Below are 12,668 nucleotides of genomic sequence, written 5' to 3'. Positions count from 1 at the left end.
TATTCCTAGCAGGAATCCCTAAATCTCACTCTTTGAGGTTATAGCATGCCTCTCTCTTTTCTATCATCAGCTCTGGCCCTTAGTGGAAATACTTCCCTGTTGCCCCTTCCAATTCCCAATTTCATTTGGGGAAAATGACAGCATTTCTGTGCTTTTCGTTAAATTGCCCTGGGTAATGCTGAAGCTGCTCAGCAGAGCTGACTACAATTGGAACACTGGCTTAAGCTACAGCTGCCCTGCTAAGCCAGCAAGCCTGAATCACTCAGCTGTGAATAAGCCACTGACTCTAACTCAGGGGCTTTGCCAGTAGTCAGTGATGAACTAGATTGTAGCCTCTGCCTGTGGGAAGAGGAAGGGAAATGAAACCCCAGGCTTTCTGGCTCTATATCTGGAAGTCAGTCAATCAGTCAGTCAACCAATCAATCAGCATTTATTAAGCACTTACTATGTGCCAGGCATGGTGCTAAGCCTTGGAATATACTGTGATGGATAGAATCTGGAGACCTAGGTCTCCTACTTTTCATAGGAGTTACTTCTGTGTGACCTTGGACAGGTCATTTATCCTCCTCTGGGCCTCAGTTACCTCCTTTGTAAAAAGAGAGGGTTGGATTAGATCATCACCAAGGTCCCTTCTTTTTCTAGAATCCCAAGGAGGCTCAGACTTAATTTCACTTTTTCAACCCAGGAGGAAGCTAGCCCGCCTCCTCTCTAGCTTTCCTAACACACCCTATTGACTGGAGTATTGGTGGTTTTGGGATTTCAGCATTTAGGCTTGGAATAATAACGATCTCAGATTCTAGGGAAGAAAGCAATGATTTAGTCCTGGCCAAGAGAGTAATGAATGCCCCTGGAAAAGCTGTCTTTTTCCCACAGTTACTTTGCACTAATGAAAACCACCAGTGATCCAGGCTGTAAGCAAATTCAGTCTCTGGGCTGGTGCCTTTTGGACTTCGTATGTGCTGATGTCTTGGTTTCCCAACTTCTTTGCAAGAAATGGAGGCTCAGGGCTTCTCCTAGCAGACAGGTGGGGGACTTCTAGGGCAGAATGTTGCATACGTTTTCAGACGTAGTCATCTGTTTTTCTTTGTTTTGAAGGAGGGATGGATGGGGGGAGGGAAAAGAGAGGAGAAATGGGGAACAGAGGATATTTCCAGAAATGACTGTGATGTAAGAATCAAAAGGCACCAATAAACACACACATATATAATATACATATATACCATACACATATATACACATATACATACATACATACATATATATACACACACATGCACACATATAAAAATATAAAAACAAACCCACCAAGAAATGGAGGCTCACCACTTCCAAGTCCACTGGCTGTACAAACACAGTGGCCTCTGAACTACCAGCAGCCATTTCTATAGAGACAGGGCTTGGGGTGGGGGAGGCCTTGTGCAGAGCACAGGAGGAGGGGTATCATTAGTGGCATGCCTAGAGACATAGTCCTCTCTTGCAGGGTATCCCATTCATTCAGATTGTGGCTGTCGGGTATGAAGCCTTCCTCCCCATGGGCTACAATAGGAGCCAGGCAAAAAGGTCCAAACTTGCTGAAGCTATCACATTAACCTAATATTTAATTTTTCTGTGGAAGCTTAAAAAACAAACCAACAAACCCAGAGCCTTCTGGCTGATCCAGCTGATATCCAACCGATCGACCTTGCTGGAAACACTTGGCTTTGTTGCTCAGTGATGGAGCTGGCCTCACTGGCCAAGGGGGAAGAGGATCTGTTTTGGATTTTCAAATCCCCATTTGGAGAATTATTCTTTATGATGTGATAGAGGAAGATTGGCTGAGGGGCTGAAGTTTTGTGGCCACTGATTAAATACCTTCTCTCCAAAGACCAGTTAGCTCACTTCCAGAAACAACCCATGGGAGAGAGTATCACATATGAGGACAGGCAGTGGAGGGCAGTGGAAAGAGCCCCAGAGCTGAAATCAGAAGCCTGGGGTTCAAATTTTGGCTCTGTTATTTACCACCTGTGAGAAATTGGGCAAATCACTTGTCCCTTGTGTGGAAAATGCAGGAGCTGTACTACATGACCTCCATGGTCCTGGCCCACTCTAAAATCTCTGGAGTTCTTCCTGCTCCAAAATTCTGTTTCATTATTTGATACTAATTTCCCAGCATATTTTATGGAATAAAAAAGAAAGGAAAATTACAAATGTAGTGGGAAAGATGCATGACAAGCTCATAGGGTAAATCAGGAATCACCTGGATTTTAATACAGTGGCACTAACTACCTGTGTGAAATGGGCTAAATCTCTTAACCTCTCTGGGCATCAGTTTCCAAATCTGTAAAATGGGGGATTGTACTAGATATCACCTTTAGGGTCCCTTCCAGCTCTCATGCAATATTATTCTAGGTGTACAGATCAAAACAAAACATCCCCACTCAGCTGCCCGTTTTATTAAGGTTCTTGTGGCTTTAAGCTTCTATCTCTGGAGGCAGAGGCCTGGAGTGCAAATCCCCTTTCTGGCTTTCCTAACTTGGTCTTTCTGGGCCACTGAGTTTCCTGTTGGTTGGGACTAGGTGACCCTATCTATTGAGTCTCTTTCAGCCCCTGTTTATGATTTAATGCACCTATAGTCTCTGAGTACAAATGTTGGTTTTGTTATTTATTCCATTCTGATCTTAAGCATGTTATGATGTCCCTGGGCCTCAGTTTCCTCATCTGTAAAATGGGGGTGTTGGAATCAATGACCTCTTCCCTTCTAACTTCAAACTTATGATATTTGTTAAAGCCATTCCCACGACACCCAGAGCACCTCAATCCTGCTTCCTTAGCCTCCAGGAAACAAAGTCATAGTCTAGTCGTCCTAGTGAGCTACAAGCACCTTTCCTAACACTCTAAGCACCATCTTGTACATAACTGACTTTTGTTTTAAAATTGTCAGAGTGCTTTACAAAAATGATCTCATTTGAGCCTTCTAGCAATCCTGTGAGGCAGGTGCTACAGGTAATATCATACTCATTTTACAGATGAGGAAACTGAGGCTATAGACTTCTCCATGGCCACACAGTTAGATTTGAATGATGGTCTTCCTGACTCTAAGTTCATCCCTCTACCCACTAAATCATGCTACCTCTTCTATTTATATCTTCCAGGTCCTTGCTGCTCCTTTTCCTCAGTTTCCCACTCTTTCTAGATAAGATTTTGCCCCAAATGAGGAGCCTCTTCTAAACTGTGATGAGGATTAAAGTTGGGGTCCAGGATGGGATCAGGGTCAAGGTTCCCCTTCCCTTCAAATCTCCACTGGCTCATACTGACACCAGGCCTCCTAGAAGGCCCCTTTGGAAGAGAACTTTGTGATTTATACACTGCAGTATTAAGTCACCCCAAGAACCTGGAGTCAATTACTGATTTGTCATTCCCCAGGCTATAAAGGATTGGGAAAGAAGTCCCTGGCTGTCCCGAAGCTGGGAGCCCTGGAGCTGATTAGACAGCAGTCAATTATGGGTGAATCCAGAAGGGCTATGATCCCATGTCCGGGTTAGTCATGGGGGAACTTAACCAAGGTGGGTCCAAATTCTCTGAATATTCTGCAATCTGCCCACTTAAGCTAGTCATTTCCCAAGAAACAGGGGATAGGTAGGAAGGAGCAAAGGGGAAAGAAGTTTATGTATCTTCTGTAACATAGGACAGATCGTTTGTGGACCCAGGCTTGTGGATACTGAGGCCCCTCAAGTTACTGTGGAGATCCTCAGGCAAGGACATGGAAAATCATGCTTAGGGAATTTGCTATTCTGTAAGAGAATGTTAGGGGCAGCTGGGTGGCTCCGTGGATAGAACACCCATCCTGGAGTCAGGAGGATTTGAGTTCAAATCCGGCCTCAGAGACTTACCAGCTGTGTGACCTTGGGCAAGTCAGTAAGCCCTGATTGCTTGAGATAGCTATCCAGAGATAGATAGATAGATAGATAGATAGATGGATAGATGGATGGATGGATGGATGGATGGATGGATGGATGGATGGATGGATAGCTAGATAGATAGAGAATGAAGACATATCTTCATTGGCCAATTAAAACTAGGAGACTTAAGCAAAACAACAATCTAGGCAAATTCTGTCTTTGGAATCCCATGCCATGGTCATCTTACTCATGAATTCCTCCCTCTTGCTTTACTTTTAGGGAAAATTAATTTCCCATATAGTTTTCGACATTTTAATTGACTAATAGTTAATATGAACATTTATATGACCACACCCTACTTTTCTTTTGTCTCTTCAATTTTTTTGTGATCTTCCCATATCTTATCTCCCTCTTGTCTGTTCTCTTTCATCTCTACTCTCTCCCTTACATCTCCCTTTCACTCTCCTCCCTTTATGTACTTGTCTTTCTTTTTTTTTTTTTTTCTCCATACCCCTCTCCCTCTTGGCATCCACTTTCTGCCCTTGGTTGCTGACTTTGGGGGAGCAGTTTGAATTCGTGAAAAGGCTAAAGAAGAGAAGATACTCAGAGGCTAATAGGAGCATAGCTGTAGGGCTGGTCAAGATCTGAAAAGTGTCCATTCCAACTCCTTTGTTTTACAGATGAGGAAACTGAGGTTCCTAGGTTAAGTGACCCACCAAAGCTCACCCAGCTAGTAGGTGTCAGAGATAGGAATTGAACTCGCATCTTCCTGGCTCCAAGTACAGACCTCTATCCAATATAGGCAGTTGATTACTCTCAGGAAAAACTGCTGACAGGGAAAAGGGGAATGATGTTGTTACAAGGTCTCGTAAGTGTGTAACCCACACATAAAAAAATTGTTTATAATTTGCACATTCATTGTCTGAAGTTAAAAGCTTCTGCCAAAGTCCTTCACTCTTAAGTAGGTTTCACATGTTAACATTTTCCTTGTTATAGTAATGGTGCTATTAATGCCCTCTCTGGTCCTAGTCCAAATAACAGTCACTTCTATAAATAAAATACCTGATTATGTTTTGTTTGAATTATGGGGGCGGGGAGGGAGGGAGGGCCAGGTCAGGAGAGCCAGGCTGAACAATTCACTATTTTTACTCTTCCACTAAGTACCAAGTGTCCTTTATTACGCCTCACACAGCTTACTTGGTCTACCTTCCACCCCCACCCTCCAACCCCACTCCAAATATCCTGATCACTGGCCTTAATTTCCTAAACACAAAACAACACACACACACACACACACACACACACACACACACACATTTAGTAGCTAAAAGAAGGGGAGACAAAGATGGGCAGATAATTTAATTCAATAATAATACTTTAATAATAATTTAATTCAATCCAGCAAATAGTTATTAAAAGCCTACTATGTGCAAGGTGTTGCCTAGGCCTTGCAGCACTTCCCTACCCTTTCCCTATTAGGATTGAAGCCCTTTTCACTTGATAATTCCCTCCAGAGAACTGGGTCTGGTCTCTCATTTCTAGGTCCCTCTCTTTCTCGCTTGTCTAACACAACCACCTCCACCTTATAGTTTTTCACTGGTGACTTCCATTAGTGTTTTCAGACCCAGCCAGGGCTTTCATTATTCCTCACTGACAGAAGGCTGCCCGGACATCTGGGCATGTTGTGCCAGTCAGGAGGATGACCCACCTCTGCCTGGGGTCGTGCAGAGTTTAAACACACATTATGAGAACCCCAAATGATCCACTGTACCAGAGCACCCAGCCTCCAGTGGGGAGGGGAATGATTCAGTGGCTTGGATCTGAGTGCCCTGTCTGCCACATCCCACAGTCTCTAAGCTGACAGATGATTGTTTGTCTGATCACGTCACTTCTCCCAGACTGTCAGGTCTGGCTGCTAACACGGACATCTCACTCTTGCAGCAGCGGTCCAACAGGGTTAACTATCTCACAGTTAGAGTATGTGCTAAGTGAAAATTCTCCACTACCTAAGCCCTGCCACGGGCCTCAGGACCATGGCGAGGCCCTAGCTGAAGCAAAGACAGAAATGTTATTAGGAGCAAACATCGGGGATGCTTGTAGTTTCATTGGTCTGATGAGTCATTTCCCACTCCACTCACCCACTGGGTAGAGTATGCTTATCGACTGTGGGCAAAATGGTTATGGGGAAATGCAGCCCTTGCTGAACAACAGTGTAGTCTGGTCCTAGTTCTGTTGCTGGTTGCTTTGGTGGGTCACATGATCCCTCCAGAGTTTAGTGTCCTTTATTTATTAAAAGGGTCATCTGGCCTCCTGGTTCATCAAACTCATCAACTTACATGACCTCTATTGTCACTGTACCAACTTCAGCCACCCACAGGGGTGGTGAGATATTAGACCTCAACATCACCCCAAACTACTCTACCTCCATGATCTTGAACACCAAGATTCTCCTCTGTCACCATCCAACTCAGTTCTTCCATCTGTCTCTATTTCATGACCCTCAGACACATTTGTTGTTCTTCCCAGGGTCTTCAGTCCTTTCCTTTGTCTCTCAGTCCTTCACCCATACCCTGGGAATGCTTTCCTTGCCTCTTGGTCTGAACTCCGTAGTTAACCACATAATGGGCCCCACTCCCCTACAGTTGACTCTGCAATGCATCCTGCTCCACTATAGTTAACTCCGCAGTGTGCCTCATTCCCCTCCATGCACCCTGCTCCCAAATCTCTTTGAAATTCGTGCTTTCATTTGTCCTCTTCTGCAGGCTTCAACCTTGGGTTACTTTCCACATCACCTGCTTTTTCTTGCCCTAAACATTGCTGGATTCATAAAACTATACCACCAACTGGGTTGTCTGGATGTAGATATTGGAGAAAACCAGACATTCTACACTGATTTTGTCAGTTTGGGAATCTGAAAAACAACCCAAACAACAAAATGTGTCTGTTCTGCTTCATGCAATGGCCTGTGCCTCCACTGGATGGATCCTCTCATCAGCATTACTAGCATTTAACTGGTGATGTGTGAAATAGAAAAGTTATGAATATACTTGCCTAAACCTGTGATGGTACTGCAGGATAGAAATTATATCCTATCCAAATCCAGATAATGTCAGTAAAAGCAGCAGGGGAGATGAACAGGCAGTGGGAGGAGCCTGGGAAGAGGCTGTAGCTGCAAGAGCTGATTTTATAACATCTGTCTTCCCATCACCCATTTACCATAAGACTGTGGACTGTTAAGAGCCCAAATATCTTAAATTCATAGAGAAAATGAAACAGGGATCCTTTTAAGGACATTACCCTTAATATTTTTTCTCCCCTAAAACTAATCCTATCATTAAACAGTGCTCTAAAGGAAGAGGATGGGAGATGCTCTTTCTATTTGTCTTAGCTTATATTTCATTTTTTTAAACAGGCTAGTCATCTTTTGCTTTTTCTCTTTCCTCCCAGGAGCCTGGAAACTTGAGAAGAAAAAGAACAACTCCATAGATATGGCAATTTAGGCACATAAAGGAGGTGGCAAGAAATGTTTGCACAACAGGGGTGAAGATACCACACCTCATTCATTCATTTATTCACTCAACAAACATTTATTAAACAGCTACTATGTACTAGGCACTGTTCCAGACAGTTGAAAAAGAAACATTCGCTGTTTTCAAGAAGTTTACATTCATTGCCACTTGGGGATGAGAGGCTTATACGTGTATGTGTAAATAAAAATGTATAAAGTAAAAAAAAAAAGTAATATTTTTGCGGGAGTAGGGAGAGAACATTAGTAACTAGAGAGCACAGGCCTTATATAGGAGGAGTCAAGTAAGCTTAGCTTTGAAGGAAGTTAGATTTTTCAAGAAGCACAGCTGAGGAGAAAGAGAATTTTAGCCCTGGAGGGAAGGCAAAGACTGAAGTGAGAGATGAAATGGTATATACTTTACTGGGAATCAGTTAGCTTGCAATGGAGAATTTGTGACAGGCAGTAAGGTATAATAAGCCTGGAAAGGTAGGCTAGAGCCAGACTGTGATGGTTTTTAATAGGGAACCATTAGAGGTTCTTGAGCAAGAGCAGTGACATTCTCTTTTTTGGGAACCCAATTATTAGCAAAACTGGAGAACACATGGATCATGAAAATTTTTGTTAATAAATGTTTGTTAAATTTGAAATGTGACAAAATTAATGATAATAAAGAAGATATGAAGCAAAGCTTGACATCTCACTTAGTGATCCCACCACTGCAGTAGGCTTTCTCATAATCAGTGATCAAATAGATATCTGAACTCAGGCAATAATCAAAGGGCTTTACTTGCCTTAGCTTTTCAGCTAAATAGTCACTTAGGAATGGGCTAAAGGGTTGAGAGACATAACTGAGCCTTTCCCTTTAAGTTTTTCTAAGACAGGATGAAAAACAGGTAGATCTGATTGCCAGAGTGAGAATATTGCCAGTGATGTGATATATGTTCACATCTTGATGGAATTCACTGGGGTTCAACACTTGGTTGAACTTTAATTCTGAGAAAGAAGGAAAAAGGAGCACATTTCACCTGTGGGCAGGCACATGGGCTTGTGCTGCCTAATTGTCATGCGGTAGTGACACCATATACAAAGAAATGTGTAGATAGGAGAACATTCATTCCACATGGTCCCAGTACACTGTGCAAATGAACACAACTGTCCTACCCAGAAGGTTTAATGTTAGTGATTTAAAAAAAAGTGCTGCTAGGATTGATGGAGAATAAACGAGCTGGCTCTTGGGACTTTGCCTAAGCCAGCTCAAGCTTGAGTGGGTACCTGGGAAGGTCATATTACTTCCCATTTGTTACCACTGCAGTTCATTTTTCAGTTTCTCCCTGTTGTTAGGATGATGATGGGCATTTTGCCTCACAAAATAAATTGCAAAAATTAAAAAAAAATGGTGAATTTCCCACCCTTATGACTTCGGAGTTTGGGAAGAGCTTTGCTGGCTTCTAAACTGTTCTGAATTTACAGAGAGGACCTTTTCTTGGTGTGGGCTCTTTCCAACTGGCAGCCTCACCTGCTTTCCTATGCCATGCAGCATAAGCTCCAGCACTCAAGGGAGCGGTGTGTCCAATATCATGGCTCAGGGCTTGTCAGCTTTGCTGAAGTGGAAGAAAAAAAACACAGCCACTTGGCTTCCATCTTTGGGTACATTTTGAGAGAACTTGCTGGCCTAGCTGGGGAAAGGATATAATGCCAGCCATGAGGGTACTTGTGCTAGAGGCAGTTTCAGAGTACTGGACACACACTCCCCACCCTGTTAATGCAGTTGTGGGAGGGGGGAAAGGAGGAAGTGGAAGGGAAGTTTGTTAAAAGCTTCTAACTTCTACTCAGCACTTCTGGGCTATTAAGAGTCTTGCTCCTTGGGTTCTATTAAACTTGAAGAGTTTAGACAGTGAAGGGGAATATGGGTCACAGTTATCATCAACAATATCCCTTTGTCATCAACAATACACCAGCACAGCCTATAAATGTCTGTGTATGTGAGATCATAGGAACATATGATTAAGGACTAGAAGGGACCTTAGAGGGCATCTAGTCCAGCTTTCTGTTTTACATGTGAAGAAACCGAGGCTTGGTGAGTAAGTGGCAGAGTTGGAATTCAAGCTCAGGTCATCTGACTGCAGAGTCAATGCTCTTTTCACTATCCTATACTCCCCAAAATAGTAGTGGGTTTACCGTGGAGGATAAATGAACAAAGTGAATGAATTGGCGTTTGTGCCCTCTAGTACTCTGTATCTTGAACGTTGCTTAATCAATACTTTACCCCCCCATTCAGTCACTTTTTTATTCCTTTAGTCAACACCAAGCATTTATTAAATGACTACTATGTATGTATCAGGCACTGTCCTAGGTGCTAGGACAGTACCAGCCATACTGAAGGAGTTTCCACTAGGAGGAGGGTACCCATTGAAAAGAGTACTAGATTAGGGATCTGGAGCAGTGAGTTCTAAACTAGACTCCATCGGTATGGGACTTTGAACAAGTGACTGGAATTCTTTGCACTTGTTTTCTCATCTTTATAATGAGATGACACAGGGGCTAGAGAGCTGGATTTGAAGTTAGGGAGATTTGAGTTTAAATCCTGCTTTAGGGACATTGAGTAGCTGTGTGACTCTGGGAAAGCCACTTAATTTCTCTCAATCTTTGTTTCTTCAGCTGTAAAATGGGGAGAATAGTAACACATACCTCCCAGAGTTATTGTGAAGACCAAATAAGATACATCTTAAGCACTTTGCAAACCTTAAAGCACTACATAAATGCTAGCTATCATCATCATCGTCACCATCATCATCTAACAGGAAGATACTTCTGAAAAAGTACAAAGCTATTTTAAAAAGTGATTTACTCTATTATTACTATTTATTACTGGAACGTGTGCTTCCCTTGGCATTCTCATAGAGGCTACAGACACTGTTACTGTATTTTAGAGAGCCAAATGGAACGTTGTGGAAAAGGCAGTTTGGATTTATAGTTGTTAACTGTCCTTCTAGTAAGGTACTTTTTCTTGTTGAGTTTTTCCCTCTGTGTGATGAAGTATGGAGAACACTGAAAAAAAGGGGACGAGAAACTTTTCTCTTGTTAGAACTGTATTAGCTGTTATTTTATGGTAACACAATATGAGGAAAACTTTGTAAGGAGTTAAGTCTGGGGAGAGACTGTTAGGAGTGATGGCTTGAGAGAATCTGGAGAAGAGTGAAAGAAAGGATGGTGAGGCCTTATTTCTTGATGAAACTCTTTTAATCTTTATCTTGTGAAGACACTTTATTTGTTATCTGGAAGGAACTAAATGGTGTGGGATTGGGTTCTCAGAAGTGAAGTCATTTGCCATTACAGCGGGGGTTTGAGATGACTGTGGTTGTGCTGATAATTATCAATGTCTTTCTTTTGTTATTGATTTCATTGTTATATAAATGCTAGATATTATTATTATCATTGTTAATAAAGCTATGCTTAGCAACTTATATTTAGTAATATTTTTTAAATCTCAGATGATTAAGGGATTTAATGTGAATGTATATACACAGATATATGAATAACTATTATTCATAGTTATTTTTGCCCGTTTTGCTCTTTTGCCAGGTTTTGCCAGTTTATTAAATAAATAATGAGATATTTACATGTGGTCTCCCCCATTAGAATGTATGTTTTTGAGAGCAAGGACTATGGATTTTTGTTTTTACCTTTCTTTGTATCCTTGGCTCTTAACACAGCACCTGGAATGCAGTAAATGTTTAATAAATGCTTGTTGACTGAAAGATGTGGTGATATTTCATTAATTAATGAGGAAATATACAAACATATCCCCAGATTGCCCTAGAGCTTGGTACAATGGGTTAAAATATAGGAAGAAATCAAGTTCCAGGCTTAGGTTAGACATGACTTATAAGAGATTGTAGTTGACCCTAGAACCTTTAAACCCAGCTACTTTATTAAGTAGCTATCACTTGGATGACTCTTTTTTTTTTAATTAGCCCAATTCTTGCACAAAATGGAAGGTAGAGTAAGTGAGCTAGGAGCAATTCTCGGGAGGAACTGAGTCATCATGTTCAAACCTGGTTTTAGAAGAACTGACTGACAATGTGTAGATAGATGCTCCAGGGAAGCAAACCCAACTCCCTAATCTGAGGGTGTCATCAGTTCTCAGGGCACAGAATGTTGAATAACAGTGATCTGAGCGTTACATCACTATTTCCTCCTGCCACCACCTTCACCCTGCTAAATACCAAGTTAGGTCAAATCAGATACGTAACATTCAAAAAACCCCCAACCTGCCATTCATTTCCCCAATGGGCCTCCCCATTTTTGTACCTCACCTAGACCAGGAACACATGTACCTTAACCAGAATGAGGTCAGTTGGATCCCTGCCAACATTTTTTCTTTCTGAAGTCCCTGAGGCAGGGGAAACTGAAGAGGATAAGATTGTTGTTAGTTGCTAAGGCTGAGCTGAAGAAGAAGCTGCTAAGTCTGATGGGAAGGGAGGCTTTTTTGCAGGCATGGATTACCTCTCACACCCCACACCCCCTTCTACAAACTCAAAGATGGAATAATGAACTTGATGTCTTGCTTGAGCCAACTGCAGTTTGGACTGTCATGCTCACTAACCAGAGTCTACTCTACTCAAATGTGTGAAAGCAGAAACGTTCCACCAAGTATCCAAATATTTGATTGTACCATATGAAAGCATCGTATACTTGGAAACATCTGTATAACTCACAGTATCCTTCATTGTTCATCTGCACAGTTGCAACTGAGTAGAAAAGAAATTATATATGCTTATCTGTCATTGTAATTGTGTTTTATTTTCTTCAGTAGGACTCTTGATTTCACTGGTCTAAGGACCTCCCAGTGAAGAAATTCCCTTGACCAAAGCAGAATTGACATCTCTTTTGCAACTTAGTTATAGAGCAGGCATTCTTGACTTTGAGTTCATGAATTTGTACTTCTTATTATGTTGATGTCTGTATTTTACTATAACTAGTTTCCTTTGTAATCCAATGTATTTCATTTTATGCATTTAAAAACACTATTCTGAGAAGCAGTTCATAGGTTTCACTGGACTTTGCAAGGAGTCCATGATATAAGCAAGGTTAAGAACTCCTGGATCACAGAGTTGTCTTGCCCGGTTATGATGCCCCAGGAGGCAGGTCTTCTCAATTCCAAAGCCATTCTTTAGTCACTTTCCCAGGCTGTCTCTCTCCTTCACTGGGTTTTAAAAGTCAATTCACTCAGTCACTTGTTTCAAATGATAGGAGTTAACTGAAAATCAAGATGGCAACTT

General features: G+C 41.9%; 1 protein-coding gene and 1 long non-coding RNA gene across 7 annotated transcripts in view; one reads left to right on the top strand and one right to left on the bottom strand.

Annotated features, from left to right (window-relative positions):
* Window positions 1-11,144, top strand: part of LOC144456751 (uncharacterized) — a 59,870-nt gene extending 48,726 nt beyond the window's left edge. The window contains exon 2 of the long non-coding RNA XR_013485818.1: window positions 7,326-11,144. This is a non-coding gene — a long non-coding RNA (uncharacterized LOC144456751). The remainder of the gene's footprint in view (window positions 1-7,325) is intronic.
* The window catches only part of PPARG (peroxisome proliferator activated receptor gamma), a 177,428-nt gene that overhangs the window by 4,097 nt on the left and 160,663 nt on the right, over window positions 1-12,668 (bottom strand). The window lies entirely within an intron of this gene.

This window comes from Phascolarctos cinereus, unplaced genomic scaffold (assembly GCF_003287225.1).
Source record: "Phascolarctos cinereus isolate Bilbo 61053 unplaced genomic scaffold, phaCin_HiC Scaffold_4;HRSCAF=312, whole genome shotgun sequence".
NCBI classification, from domain to species: Eukaryota; Metazoa; Chordata; class Mammalia; order Diprotodontia; family Phascolarctidae; genus Phascolarctos; species Phascolarctos cinereus.
This window is presented reverse-complemented; position numbering and strand designations above follow the sequence as displayed.